At 46.1% G+C, this 15545-nt stretch overlaps 3 non-coding genes across 3 annotated transcripts; all 3 read right to left on the bottom strand.

Annotated features, from left to right (window-relative positions):
* Nucleotides 1–4073: 4073 nt before the first annotated feature.
* Nucleotides 4074–4145, bottom strand: TRNAH-GUG (transfer RNA histidin (anticodon GUG)). The gene has a single exon. It is a non-coding gene; the product is annotated as a tRNA-His (tRNA).
* Nucleotides 4146–11243: 7098 nt separating this feature from the next.
* Nucleotides 11244–11315, bottom strand: TRNAH-GUG (transfer RNA histidin (anticodon GUG)). Its single transcript has one exon. It is a non-coding gene; the product is annotated as a tRNA-His (tRNA).
* Nucleotides 11316–13594: 2279 nt separating this feature from the next.
* TRNAH-GUG (transfer RNA histidin (anticodon GUG)) lies at nt 13595–13666 on the bottom strand. The gene has a single exon. It is a non-coding gene; the product is annotated as a tRNA-His (tRNA).
* Nucleotides 13667–15545: the final 1879 nt, after the last annotated feature.

Raw genomic sequence — 15545 nt, 5'->3', positions numbered from 1 at the left:
CCTGCATACAAGGATGCATGTTCATGCCGCCTCGTTCTCTTGGCTTCATACAGGGATTTTATCTCCTCCCTGTCTCACCCTCATGCAGGGATGCATGACCAATGCTCCTTCCCTTCTCGCCCGCATACATGGATGCACGTTCATGTCTCCTCGTTCTCTCGGCTTCATACGGGGATTTTATCTCCTCCCTGTCTCACCCTCGGGAAGGGATGCATGACCAATGCTCCTTCCCGTCTCGCCCGCATACATGGATGCACGTTCACGCCTCCTCCTTCTCTCGGCTTCATACGGGGATCATATCTCCTCCCTGTCTCACCCTCATGAGGGGATGCATGACCAATGCTCCTTCCCTTCTCGCCTGCATACATGGATGCAAGTTCACGCCTCCTCCTTCTCTCGGCTTCATACGGGGATCATATCTCCTCCCTGTCTCACCCTCATGCAGGGATGCATGACCAATGCTCCTTCCTGTCTCACCCGCATACATGGATGCACGTTCACGCCTCCTCCTTCTCTCGGCTTCATACGGGGATCATATCTCCTCCCTGTCTCACCCTCATGCAGGGATGCATGACCAATGCTCCTTCCCTTCTCGCCTGCATACATGGATGCACGTTCACGCCTCCTCCTTTTCTCGGCTTCATACCGGGATCATATCTCCTCAATGTCTCACCCTCACTTCCAACATGTGTAACTTCTTGTTCTCTTTGACGTCTGGGGCATGGGTGGCTACTGCACAGCTCTAGATGTCGCCCACCTGCAAGGTGCTATGGAAAGCACTTTTCCACATTGGACGTGCTATATTAACCCCCTCTCCCCAAATACAATAAAAATAAAGAAATATATGTGCTTCCATAATGTCTACCTTCTAATGTTTCATATGTGTAAGCACATTGTCCTCCTCCTGACCAAATTCTAAAACTATGTGCAAATTGTTCCTTCCATAAACTGTCACTTCCTTGGCCCTTTATTTATAATGACTGTTATACTCTCTCTCTTTCCGCCACAGTATAAAAATGCCTAGCACACCTCATGATTGGACTAAGAAATTCCTGTCATTTAGTTGGAAATGATTTTCCCATTATCCCCAAAAACTCCTCACTGTGTCTAAGAACATTTTTTTTCACAGGACAATACAGATCAGATTGACTTGAAAGGTCCTTTCACGCGACTACAGAATGCCTCTCATTCCACTAGAAGATACGCCAGTGCCTACAATAGCCTAGGACTAGACTATGAGTCCCAATGTAGAAAGACCACAAGTCCACAGATATGCCTGTTTATTTAAACATCTGTATTATCATCAGCGTGTGACTGTAAAGGCGGGACTTTGCGCTCTCTGTAACGTGCTCCATTGGCAACATCAGTTAAATGTCGTTGGTTCAATCCCTCGCGGATGTTGTTTTTATTCCCATTTGTAACTGGGAAATACTGTCGCTGCAATACATATGTCTTAATCAAGCTAGTGGTTATTGACGTAAATGCAGTGTTATAATGTTTCATGTACTGCAAATGTCACCACATAATGCGCTCTTAATTAGATTTGGTTGAAATACATTACAGTCACCCGATGAAAAAGTGTGCAAAGAGCATTAAAGAAACAAAAGGTTCATAACAGTAACAGGACATATCGAATTGTTTCAGTCCTCCACAGAGATTGCCAATGTATTAATGGAAATTCTAAAATATCTGCCCAACTGCCGTGACATTGCCTCACCGCAATGCCGTGACTCGGATTCGAACCGAGGTTGCTGCGGCCACAACGCAGAGTACTAACCACTATATGATCACGGCGAGCTACTTGGGCTGCTACAATGTGACGTTCCACCTCTATCATAAGCTGTACTCCATCTGTGATGTCATGACTCATGTTTGAATTAAAGCTTGGTTGTGATGTTATCCATGAGAATAAGTGGACACCTGATCCCCAGTCACTTATTTAAGATCTCAATAATCAAGTCAGAATCCAAATGAAAGTCATCAAAGTGGAGCCAATTAGAAATAATATAGTTACACAAACCTGGCAATGGTGCGGCAGCCAGGGCCGATAATGGCCCGCCAGCCTGAGAGCAGGAAAGTGTGAGAGCAGTGATGGTCTTGTGAGAGTTTACAGCTGTTATTGACCCTGTCCCCTTCCATTGCAGAGTTTTCTCCCTATAAGAAGTGCAGAGGCTCCCTCCGGGGTGCTAATAGTAAATTTATTTTTTTGCGCAGGAGAAGTGCTCTTCACCAATTGCACGCGCCAAATCACCCGAAGGCCACCACCATAAAATTCAGGCATTCATGTTCATGCGTCCTCCATGTTATGTCCTTATAAAGGGATGCATGTTCATGATGACTACATGTCACACCTGCATACAAGGATGCATGTTCATGCCGCCTCGTTCTCTTGGCTTCATACAGGGATTTTATCTCCTCCCTGTCTCACCCTCATGCAGGGATGCATGACCAATGCTCCTTCCCTTCTCGCCCGCATACATGGATGCACGTTCATGTCTCCTCGTTCTCTCGGCTTCATACGGGGATTTTATCTCCTCCCTGTCTCACCCTCGGGAAGGGATGCATGACCAATGCTCCTTCCCGTCTCGCCCGCATACATGGATGCACGTTCACGCCTCCTCCTTCTCTCGGCTTCATACGGGGATCATATCTCCTCCCTGTCTCACCCTCATGCAGGGATGCATGACCAATGCTCCTTCCTGTCTCGCCCGCATACATGGATGCACGTTCACGCCTCCTCCTTCTCTCGGCTTCATACGGGGATCATATCTCCTCCCTGTCTCACCCTCATGCAGGGATGCATGACCAATGCTCCTTCCTGTCTCGCCCGCATACATGGATGCACGTTCACGCCTCCTCCTTCTCTCGGCTTCATACGGGGATCATATCTCCTCCCTGTCTCACCCTCATGCAGGGATGCATGACCAATGTTCCTTCCCTTCTCACCTGCATACATGGATGCACGTTCACGCCTCCTCCTTTTCTCGGCTTCATAGGGGGATCATATCTCCTCAATGTCTCACCCTCACTTCCAACATGTGTAACTTCTTGTTCTCTTTGACGTCTGGGGCATGGGTGGCTACTGCACAGCTCTGGATGTCGCCCACCTGCAAGGTGCTATGGAAAGCACTTTTCCACATTGGACGTGCTATATTAACCCCCTCTCCCCAAATACAATAAAAATAAAGAAATATATGTGCTTCCATAATGTCTACCTTCTAATGTTTCATATGTGTAAGCACATTGTCCTCCTCCTGACCACATTCTAAAACTATGTGCAAATTGTTCCTTCCATAAACTGTCACTTCCTTGGCCCTTTATTTATAATGACTGTTATACTCTCTCTCTTTCCGCCACAGTATAAAAAAGCCTAGCACACCTCATGATTGGACTAAGAAATTCCTGTCATTTAGTTGGAAATGATTTTCCCATTATCCCCAAAAACTCCTCACTGTGTCTAAGAACGCTTTTTTTCACAGGACAATACAGATCAGATTGACTTGAAAGGTCCTTTCCCGCGACTACAGAATGCCTCTCATTCCACTAAAAGATACGCCAGTGCCTACAATTGCCTAGGACTAGACTATGAGTCCCAATGTAGAAAGACCACAAGTCCACAGATATGCCTGTTTATTTAAACATCTGTATTATCATCAGCGTGTGACTGTAAAGGCGGGACTTTGCGCTCTCTGTAACGTGCTCCATTGGCAACATCAGTTAAATGTCGTTGGTTCAATCCCTCGCGGATGTTGTTTTTATTCCCATTTGTAACTGGGAAATACTGTCGCTGCAATACATATGTCTTAATCAAGCTAGTGGTTATTGACGTAAATGGCAGTGTTATAATGTTTCATGTACTGCAAATGTCACCACATAATGCGCTCTTAATTAGATTTGGTTGAAATACATTACAGTCACCCGATGAAAAAGTGTGCAAAGAGCATTAAAGAAACAAAAGGTTCATAACAGTAACAGGACATATCGAATTGTTTCAGTCCTCCACAGAGATTGCCAATGTATTAATGGAAATTCTAAAATATCTGCCCAACTGCCGTGACATTGCCTCACCGCAATGCCGTGACTCGGATTCGAACCGAGGTTGCTGCGGCCACAACGCAGAGTACTAACCACTATACGATCACGGCGAGCTACTTGGGCTGCTACAATGTGACGTTCCACCTCTATCATAAGCTGTACTCCATCTGTGATGTCATGACTCATGTTTGAATTAAAGCTTGGTTGTGATGTTATCCATGAGAATAAGTGGACACCTGATCCCCAGTCACTTATTTAAGATCTCAATAATCAAGTCAGAATCCAAATGAAAGTCATCAAAGTGGAGCCAATTAGAAATAATATAGTTACACAAACCTGGCAATGGTGCGGCAGCCAGGGCCGATAATGGCCCGCCAGCCTGAGAGCAGGAAAGTGTGAGAGCAGTGATGGTCTTGTGAGAGTTTACAGCTGTTATTGACCCTGTCCCCTTCCATTGCAGAGTTTTCTCCCTATAAGAACTGCAGAGGCTCCCTCCGGGGTGCTAATAGTAAATTTATTTTTTTGCGCAGGAGAAGTGCTCTTCACCAATTGCACGCGCCAAATCACCCGAAGGCCACCACCATAAAATTCAGGCATTCATGTTCATGCGTCCTCCATGTTATGTCCTTATAAAGGGATGCATGTTCATGATGACTACATGTCACACCTGCATACAAGGATGCATGTTCATGCCGCCTCGTTCTCTTGGCTTCATACAGGGATTTTATCTCCTCCCTGTCTCACCCTCATGCAGGGATGCATGACCAATGCTCCTTCCCTTCTCGCCCGCATACATGGATGCACGTTCATGTCTCCTCGTTCTCTCGGCTTCATACGGGGATTTTATCTCCTCCCTGTCTCACCCTCGGGAAGGGATGCATGACCAATGCTCCTTCCCGTCTCGCCCGCATACATGGATGCACGTTCACGCCTCCTCCTTCTCTCGGCTTCATACGGGGATCATATCTCCTCCCTGTCTCACCCTCATGCAGGGATGCATGACCAATGCTCCTTCCTGTCTCGCCCGCATACATGGATGCACGTTCACGCCTCCTCCTTCTCTCGGCTTCATACGGGGATCATATCTCCTCCCTGTCTCACCCTCATGCAGGGATGCATGACCAATGCTCCTTCCTGTCTCGCCCGCATACATGGATGCACGTTCACGCCTCCTCCTTCTCTCGGCTTCATACGGGGATCATATCTCCTCCCTGTCTCACCCTCATGCAGGGATGCATGACCAATGTTCCTTCCCTTCTCACCTGCATACATGGATGCACGTTCACGCCTCCTCCTTTTCTCGGCTTCATAGGGGGATCATATCTCCTCAATGTCTCACCCTCACTTCCAACATGTGTAACTTCTTGTTCTCTTTGACGTCTGGGGCATGGGTGGCTACTGCACAGCTCTGGATGTCGCCCACCTGCAAGGTGCTATGGAAAGCACTTTTCCACATTGGACGTGCTATATTAACCCCCTCTCCCCAAATACAATAAAAATAAAGAAATATATGTGCTTCCATAATGTCTACCTTCTAATGTTTCATATGTGTAAGCACATTGTCCTCCTCCTGACCACATTCTAAAACTATGTGCAAATTGTTCCTTCCATAAACTGTCACTTCCTTGGCCCTTTATTTATAATGACTGTTATACTCTCTCTCTTTCCGCCACAGTATAAAAAAGCCTAGCACACCTCATGATTGGACTAAGAAATTCCTGTCATTTAGTTGGAAATGATTTTCCCATTATCCCCAAAAACTCCTCACTGTGTCTAAGAACGCTTTTTTTCACAGGACAATACAGATCAGATTGACTTGAAAGGTCCTTTCCCGCGACTACAGAATGCCTCTCATTCCACTAAAAGATACGCCAGTGCCTACAATAGCCTAGGACTAGACTATGAGTCCCAATGTAGAAAGACCACAAGTCCACAGATATGCCTGTTTATTTAAACATCTGTATTATCATCAGCGTGTGACTGTAAAGGCGGGACTTTGCGCTCTCTGTAACGTGCTCCATTGGCAACATCAGTTAAATGTCGTTGGTTCAATCCCTCGCGGATGTTGTTTTTATTCCCATTTGTAACTGGGAAATACTGTCGCTGCAATACATATGTCTTAATCAAGCTAGTGGTTATTGACGTAAATGGCAGTGTTATAATGTTTCATGTACTGCAAATGTCACCACATAATGCGCTCTTAATTAGATTTGGTTGAAATACATTACAGTCACCCGATGAAAAAGTGTGCAAAGAGCATTAAAGAAACAAAAGGTTCATAACAGTAACAGGACATATCGAATTGTTTCAGTCCTCCACAGAGATTGCCAATGTATTAATGGAAATTCTAAAATATCTGCCCAACTGCCGTGACATTGCACACCGCAATGCCGTGACTCGGATTTGAACCGAGGTTGCTGTGGCCACAACGCAGAGTACTAACCACTATACGATCACGGCGAGCTACTTGGGCAGCTACAATGCGACGTTCCACCTCTATCATAAGCTGTACTCCATCTGTGATGTCATGACTCATGTTTGAATTAAAGGTTGGTTGTGATGTTATCCATGAGAATAAGTGGACACCTGATCCCCAGTCACTTATTTAAGATCTCAATAATCAAGTCAGAATCCAAATGAAAGTCATCAAAGTGGAGCCAATTAGAAATAATATAGTTACACAAACCTGGCAATGGTGCGGCAGCCAGGGCTGATAATGGCCCGCCAGCCTGAGAGCAGGAAAGTGTGAGAGCAGTGATGGTCTTGTGAGAGTTTACAGCTGTTATTGAACCTGTCCCCTTCCATTGCAGAGTTTTCTCCCTATAAGAAGTGCAGAGGCTCCCTCCGGGGTGCTAATAGTACATTTATTTTTTTGCGCAGGAGAAGTGCTCTTGACCAATTGCACGTGCCAAATCACCCGAAGGCCACCACCATAAAATTCAGGCATTCATGTTCATGCGTCCTCCATGTTATGTCCTTATAAAGGGATGCATGTTCATGATGACTCCATGTCACACCTGCATACAAGGATGCATGTTCATGCCGCCTCGTTCTCTTGGCTTCATAAAGGGATTTTATCTCCTCCCTGTCTCACCCTCATGCAGGGATGCATGACCAATGCTCCTTCCCTTCTCGCCCGCATACATGGATGCACGTTCATGTCTTGTCGTTCTCTCGGCTTCATACGGGGATTTTATCTCCTCCCTGTCTCACCCTCAGGAAGGGATGCATGACCAATGCTCCTTCCCGTCTCGCCCGCATACATGGATGCACGTTCACGCCTCCTCCTTCTCTCAGCTTCATACGGGGATCATATCTCCTCCCTGTCTCACCCTCATGCAGGGATGCATGACCAATGCTCCTTCCTGTCTCGCCCGCATGCATGGATGCACGTTCACGCCTCCTCCTTCTCTCGGCTTCATACGGGGATCATATCTCCTCCCTGTCTCACCCTCATGCAGGGATGCATGACCAATGCTCCTTCCCTTCTCGCCTGCATACATGGAGCAACGTTCACGCCTCTTCCTTCTCTCGGCTTCATACGGGGATCATATCTCCTCCCTGTCTCACCCTCATGCAGGGATGCATGACCAACGCTCCTTCCTGTCTCGCCCGCATACATGGATGCACGTTCACGCCTCCTCCTTCTCTCGGCTTCATACGGGATCATATCTCCTCCCTGTCTCACCCTCATGCAGGGATGCATGACCAATGCTCCTTCCCTTCTCGCCTGCATACATGGATGCACGTTCACGCCTCCTCCTTCTCTCGACTTCATACGGGGATCATATCTCCTCAATGTCTCACCCTCACTTCCAACATGTGTAACTTCTTGTTCTCTTTGACGTCTGGGGCATGGGTGGCTACTGCACAGATCTAGATGTCGCCCACCTGCAAGGTGCTATGGAAAGCACTTTTCCACATTGGACGTGCTATATTAACCCCCTCTCCCCAAATACAATAAAAATAAAGAAATATATGTGCTTCCATAATGTCTACCTTCTAATGTTTCATATGTGTAAGCACATTGTCCTCCTCCTCACCACATTCTAAAACTATGTGCAAATTGTTCCTTCCATAAACTGTCACTTCCTTGGCCCTTTATTTATAATGACTGTTATACTCTCTCTCTTTCCGCCACAGTATAAAAAAGCATAGCACACCTCATGATTGGACTAAGAAATTCCTGTCATTTAGTTGGAAATGATTTTCCCATTATCCCCAAAAACTCCTCACTGTGTCTAAGAACGCTTTTTTTCACAGGACAATACAGATCAGATTGACTTGAAAGGTCCTTTCACGCGACTACAGAATGCCTCTCATTCCACTAAAAGATACGCCAGTGCCTACAATTGCCTAGGACTAGACTATGAGTCCCAATGTAGAAAGACCACAAGTCCACAGATATGCCTGTTTATTTAAACATCTGTATTATCATCAGCGTGTGACTGTAAAGGCGGGACCTCGCGCTCTCTGTAACGCGCTCCATTGGCAACATCAGTTAAATGTCGTTGGTTCAATCCCTCGGGGATGTTGTTTTTATTCCCATTTGTAACTGGGAAATACTGTCGCTGCAATACATATGTCTTAATCAAGCTAGTGGTTATTGACGTAAATGGCAGTGTTATAATGTTTCATGTACTGCAAATGTCACCACATAATGCGCTCTTAATTAGATTTGGTTGAAATACATTACAGTCACCCGATGAAAAAGTGTGCAAAGAGCATTAAAGAAACAAAAGGTTCATAACAGTAACAGGACATATCGAATTGTTTCAGTCCTCCACAGAGATTGCCAATGTATTAATGGAAATTCTAAAATATCTGCCCAACTGCCGTGACATTGCCTCACCGCAATGCCGTGACTCGGATTCGAACCGAGTTTGCTGCGGCCACAACGCAGAGTACTAACCACTATATGATCACGGCGAGCTACTTGGGCTGCTACAATGTGACGTTCCACCTCTATCATAAGCTGTACTCCATCTGTGATGTCATGACTCATGTTTGAATTAAAGGTTGGTTGTGATGTTATCCATGAGAATAAGTGGACACCTGATCCCCAGTCACTTATTTAAGACCTCAATAATCAAGTCAGAATCCAAATGAAAGTCATCAAAGTGGAGCCAATTAGAAATAATATAGTTACACAAACCTGGCAATGGTGCGGCAGCCAGGGCCGATAATGGCCCGCCAGCCTGAGAGCAGGAAAGTGTGAGAGCAGTGATGGTCTTGTGAGAGTTTACAGCTGTTATTGACCCTGTCCCCTTCCATTGCAGAGTTTTCTCCCTATAAGAAGTGCAGAGGCTCCCTCCGGGGTGCTAATAGTAAATTTATTTTTTTGCGCAGGAGAAGTGCTCTTCACCAATTGCACGTGCCAAATCACCCGAAGGCCACCACCATAAAATTCAGGCATTCATGTTCATGCGTCCTCCATGTTATGTCCTTATAAAGGGATGCATGTTCATGATGACTCCATGTCACACCTGCATACAAGGATGCATGTTCATGCCGCCTCGTTCTCTTGGCTTCATACAGGGATTTTATCTTCTCCCTGTCTCACCCTCATGCAGGGATGCATGACCAATGCTCCTTCCCTTCTCGCCCGCATACATGGATGCACGTTCATGTCTCCTCGTTCTCTCGGCTTCATACGGGGATTTTATCTCCTCCCTGTCTCACCCTCGGGAAGGGATGCATGACCAATGCTCCTTCCCGTCTCGCCCGCATACATGGATGCACGTACAGGCCTCCTCCTTCTCTCGGCTTCATACGGGGATCATATCTCCTCCCTGTCTCACCCTCATGAGGGGATGCATGACCAATGCTCCTTCCCTTCTCGCCTGCATACATGGATGCACGTTCACGCCTCCTCCTTCTCTCGGCTTCATACGGGGATCATATCTCCTCCCTGTCTCACCCTCATGCAGGGATGCATGACCAATGCTCCTTCCTGTCTCGCCCGCATACATGGATGCACGTTCACACCTCCTCCTTCTCTCGGCTTCATACGGGGATCATATCTCCTCCCTGTCTCACCCTCATGCAGGGATGCATGACCAATGCTCCTTCCCTTCTCGCCTGCATACATGGATGCACGTTCACGCCTCCTCCTTTTCTCGGCTTCATACGGGGATCATATCTCCTCAATGTCTCACCCTCACTTCCAACATGTGTAACTTCTTGTTCTCTTTGACGTCTGGGGCATGGGTGGCTACTGCACAGCTCTAGATGTCGCCCACCTGCAAGGTGCTATGGAAAGCACTTTTCCACATTGGACGTGCTATATTAACCCCCTCTCCCCAAATACAATAAAAATAAAGAAATATATGTGCTTCCATAATGTCTACCTTCTAATGTTTCATATGTGTAAGCACATTGTCCTCCTCCTGACCAAATTCTAAAACTATGTGCAAATTGTTCCTTCCATAAACTGTCACTTCCTTGGCCCTTTATTTATAATGACTGTTATACTCTCTCTCTTTCCGCCACAGTATAAAAATGCCTAGCACACCTCATGATTGGACTAAGAAATTCCTGTCATTTAGTTGGAAATGATTTTCCCATTATCCCCAAAAACTCCTCACTGTGTCTAAGAACATTTTTTTTCACAGGACAATACGGATCAGATTGACTTGAAAGGTCCTTTCACGCGACTACAGAATGCCTCTCATTCCACTAGAAGATATGCCAGTGCCTACAATAGCCTAGGACTAGACTATGAGTCCCAATGTAGAAAGACCACAAGTCCACAGATATGCCTGTTTATTTAAACATCTGTATTATCATCAGCGTGTGACTGTAAAGGCGGGACTTTGCGCTCTCTGTAACGCGCTCCATTGGCAACATCAGTTAAATGTCGTTGGTTCAATCCCTCGCGGATGTTGTTTTTATTCCCATTTGTAACTGGGAAATACTGTCGCTGCAATACATATGTCTTAATCAAGCTAGTGGTTATTGACGTAAATGGCAGTGTTATAATGTTTCATGTACTGCAAATGTCACCACATAATGCGCTCTTAATTAGATTTGGTTGAAATACATTACAGTCACCCGATGAAAAAGTGTGCAAAGAGCATTAAAGAAACAAAAGGTTCATAACAGTAACAGGACATATCTAATTGTTTCAGTCCTCCACAGAGATTGCCAATGTATTAATGGAAATTCTAAAATATCTGCCCAACTGCCGTGACATTGCCTCACCGCAATGCCGTGACTCGGATTCGAACCGAGGTTGCTGCGGCCACAACGCAGAGTACTAACCACTATACGATCACGGCGAGCTACTTGGGCTGCTACAATGTGACGTTCCACCTCTATCATAAGCTGTACTCCATCTGTGATGTCATGACTCATGTTTGAATTAAAGGTTGGTTGTGATGTTATCCATGAGAATAAGTGGACACCTGATCCCCAGTCACTTATTTAAGATCTCAATAATCAAGTCAGAATCCAAATGAAAGTCATCAAAGTGGAGCCAATTAGAAATAATATAGTTACACAAACCTGGCAATGGTGCGGCAGCCAGGGCTGATAATGGCCCGCCAGCCTGAGAGCAGGAAAGTGTGAGAGCAGTGATGGTCTTGTGAGAGTTTACAGCTGTTATTGACCCTGTCCCCTTCCATTGCAGAGTTTTCTCCCTATAAGAAGTGCAGAGGCTCCCTCCGGGGTGCTAATAGTAAATTTATTTTTTTGCGCAGGAGAAGTGCTCTTTACCAATTGCACGTGCCAAATCACCCGAAGGCCACCACCATAAAATTCAGGCATTCATGTTCATGCGTCCTCCATGTTATGTCCTTATAAAGGGATGCATGTTCATGATGACTCCATGTCACACCTGCATACAAGGATGCATGTTCATGCCGCCTCGTTCTCTTGGCTTCATACAGGGATTTTATCTCCTCCCTGTCTCACCCTCATGCAGGGATGCATGACCAATGCTCCTTCCCTTCTCGCCCGCATACATGGATGCACGTTCATGTCTCCTCGTTCTCTCGGCTTCATACGGGGATTTTATCTCCTCCCTGTCTCACCCTCGGGAAGGGATGCATGACCAATGCTCCTTCCCGTCTCGCCCGCATACATGGATGCACGTTCACGCCTCCTCCTTCTCTCGGCTTCATACGGGGATCATATCTCCTCCCTGTCTCACCCTCATGAGGGGATGCATGACCAATGCTCCTTCCCTTCTCGCCTGCATACATGGATGCAAGTTCACGCCTCCTCCTTCTCTCGGCTTCATACGGGGATCATATCTCCTCCCTGTCTCACCCTCATGCAGGGATGCATGACCAATGCTCCTTCCTGTCTCGCCCGCATACATGGATGCACGTTCACGCCTCCTCCTTCTCTCGGCTTCATACGGGGATCATATCTCCTCCCTGTCTCACCCTCATGCAGGGATGCATGACCAATGCTCCTTCCCTTCTCGCCTGCATACATGGATGCACGTTCACGCCTCCTCCTTTTCTCGGCTTCATACCGGGATCATATCTCCTCAATGTCTCACCCTCACTTCCAACATGTGTAACTTCTTGTTCTCTTTGACGTCTGGGGCATGGGTGGCTACTGCACAGCTCTAGATGTCGCCCACCTGCAAGGTGCTATGGAAAGCACTTTTCCACATTGGACGTGCTATATTAACCCCCTCTCCCCAAATACAATAAAAATAAAGAAATATATGTGCTTCCATAATGTCTACCTTCTAATGTTTCATATGTGTAAGCACATTGTCCTCCTCCTGACCAAATTCTAAAACTATGTGCAAATTGTTCCTTCCATAAACTGTCACTTCCTTGGCCCTTTATTTATAATGACTGTTATACTCTCTCTCTTTCCGCCACAGTATAAAAATGCCTAGCACACCTCATGATTGGACTAAGAAATTCCTGTCATTTAGTTGGAAATGATTTTCCCATTATCCCCAAAAACTCCTCACTGTGTCTAAGAACATTTTTTTTCACAGGACAATACAGATCAGATTGACTTGAAAGGTCCTTTCACGCGACTACAGAATGCCTCTCATTCCACTAGAAGATACGCCAGTGCCTACAATAGCCTAGGACTAGACTATGAGTCCCAATGTAGAAAGACCACAAGTCCACAGATATGCCTGTTTATTTAAGCATCTGTATTATCATCAGCGTGTGACTGTAAAGGCGGGACTTTGCGCTCTCTGTAACGTGCTCCATTGGCAACATCAGTTAAATGTCGTTGGTTCAATCCCTCGCGGATGTTGTTTTTATTCCCATTTGTAACTGGGAAATACTGTCGCTGCAATACATATGTCTTAATCAAGCTAGTGGTTATTGACGTAAATGGCAGTGTTATAATGTTTCATGTACTGCAAATGTCACCACATAGTGCGCTCTTAATTAGATTTGGTTGAAATACATTACAGTCACCCGATGAAAAAGTGTGCAAAGAGCATTAAAGAAACAAAAGGTTCATAACAGTAACAGGACATATCGAATTGTTTCAGTCCTCCACAGAGATTGCCAATGTATTAATGGAAATTCTAAAATATCTGCCCAACTGCTGTGACATTGCCTCACCGCAATGCCGTGACTCGGATTCGAACCGAGGTTGCTGCGGCCACAACGCAGAGTACTAACCACTATACGATCACGGCGAGCTACTTGGGCTGCTACAATGTGACGTTCCACCTCTATCATAAGCTGTACTCCATCTGTGATGTCATGACTCATGTTTGAATTAAAGCTTGGTTGTGATGTTATCCATGAGAATAAGTGGACACCTGATCCCCAGTCACTTATTTAAGATCTCAATAATCAAGTCAGAATCCAAATGAAAGTCATCAAAGTGGAGCCAATTAGAAATAATATAGTTACACAAACCTGGCAATGGTGCGGCAGCCAGGGCCGATAATGGCCCGCCAGCCTGAGAGCAGGAAAGTGTGAGAGCAGTGATGGTCTTGTGAGAGTTTACAGCTGTTATTGACCCTGTCCCCTTCCATTGCAGAGTTTTCTCCCTATAAGAAGTGCAGAGGCTCCCTCCGGGGTGCTAATAGTAAATTTATTTTTTTGCGCAGGAGAAGTGCTCTTCACCAATTGCACGCGCCAAATCACCCGAAGGCCACCACCATAAAATTCAGGCATTCATGTTCATGCGTCCTCCATGTTATGTCCTTATAAAGGGATGCATGTTCATGATGACTACATGTCACACCTGCATACAAGGATGCATGTTCATGCCGCCTCGTTCTCTTGGCTTCATACAGGGATTTTATCTCCTCCCTGTCTCACCCTCATGCAGGGATGCATGACCAATGCTCCTTCCCGTCTCGCCCGCATACATGGATGCACGTTCATGTCTCCTCGTTCTCTCGGCTTCATACGGGGATTTTATCTCCCCCCTGTCTCACCCTCGGGAAGGGATGCATGACCAATGCTCCTTCCCGTCTCGCCCGCATACATGGATGCACGTTCACGCCTCCTCCTTCTCTCGGCTTCATACGGGGATCATATCTCCTCCCTGTCTCACCCTCATGCAGGGATGCATGACCAATGCTCCTTCCTGTCTCGCCCGCATACATGGATGCACGTTCACGCCTCCTCCTTCTCTCGGCTTCATACGGGGATCATATCTCCTCCCTGTCTCACCCTCATGCAGGGATGCATGACCAATGCTCCTTCCTGTCTCGCCCGCATACATGGATGCACGTTCACGCCTCCTCCTTCTCTCGGCTTCATACGGGGATCATATCTCCTCCCTGTCTCACCCTCATGCAGGGATGCATGACCAATGTTCCTTCCCTTCTCACCTGCATACATGGATGCACGTTCACGCCTCCTCCTTTTCTCGGCTTCATAGGGGGATCATATCTCCTCAATGTCTCACCCTCACTTCCAACATGTGTAACTTCTTGTTCTCTTTGACGTCTGGGGCATGGGTGGCTACTGCACAGCTCTGGATGTCGCCCACCTGCAAGGTGCTATGGAAAGCACTTTTCCACATTGGACGTGCTATATTAACCCCCTCTCCCCAAATACAATAAAAATAAAGAAATATATGTGCTTCCATAATGTCTACCTTCTAATGTTTCATATGTGTAAGCACATTGTCCTCCTCCTGACCACATTCTAAAACTATGTGCAAATTGTTCCTTCCATAAACTGTCACTTCCTTGGCCCTTTATTTATAATGACTGTTATACTCTCTCTCTTTCCGCCACAGTATAAAAAAGCCTAGCACACCTCATGATTGGACTAAGAAATTCCTGTCATTTAGTTGGAAATGATTTTCCCATTATCCCCAAAAACTCCTCACTGTGTCTAAGAACGCTTTTTTTCACAGGACAATACAGATCAGATTGACTTGAAAGGTCCTTTCCCGCGACTACAGAATGCCTCTCATTCCACTAAAAGATACGCCAGTGCCTACAATAGCCTAGGACTAGACTATGAGTCCCAATGTAGAAAGACCACAAGTCCACAGATATGCCTGTTTATTTAAACATCTGTATTATCATCAGCGTGTGACTGTAAAGG

This window comes from Ambystoma mexicanum (assembly GCF_040938575.1).
Source record: "Ambystoma mexicanum isolate Mex_15411 chromosome 12 unlocalized genomic scaffold, UKY_AmexF1_1 Mex_chr12_unloc.1, whole genome shotgun sequence".
Classification (NCBI taxonomy): Eukaryota; Metazoa; Chordata; class Amphibia; order Caudata; family Ambystomatidae; genus Ambystoma; species Ambystoma mexicanum.
Note: the sequence above shows the minus strand (reverse complement) of the source record. Positions and strands in the feature narration are given on the sequence as shown.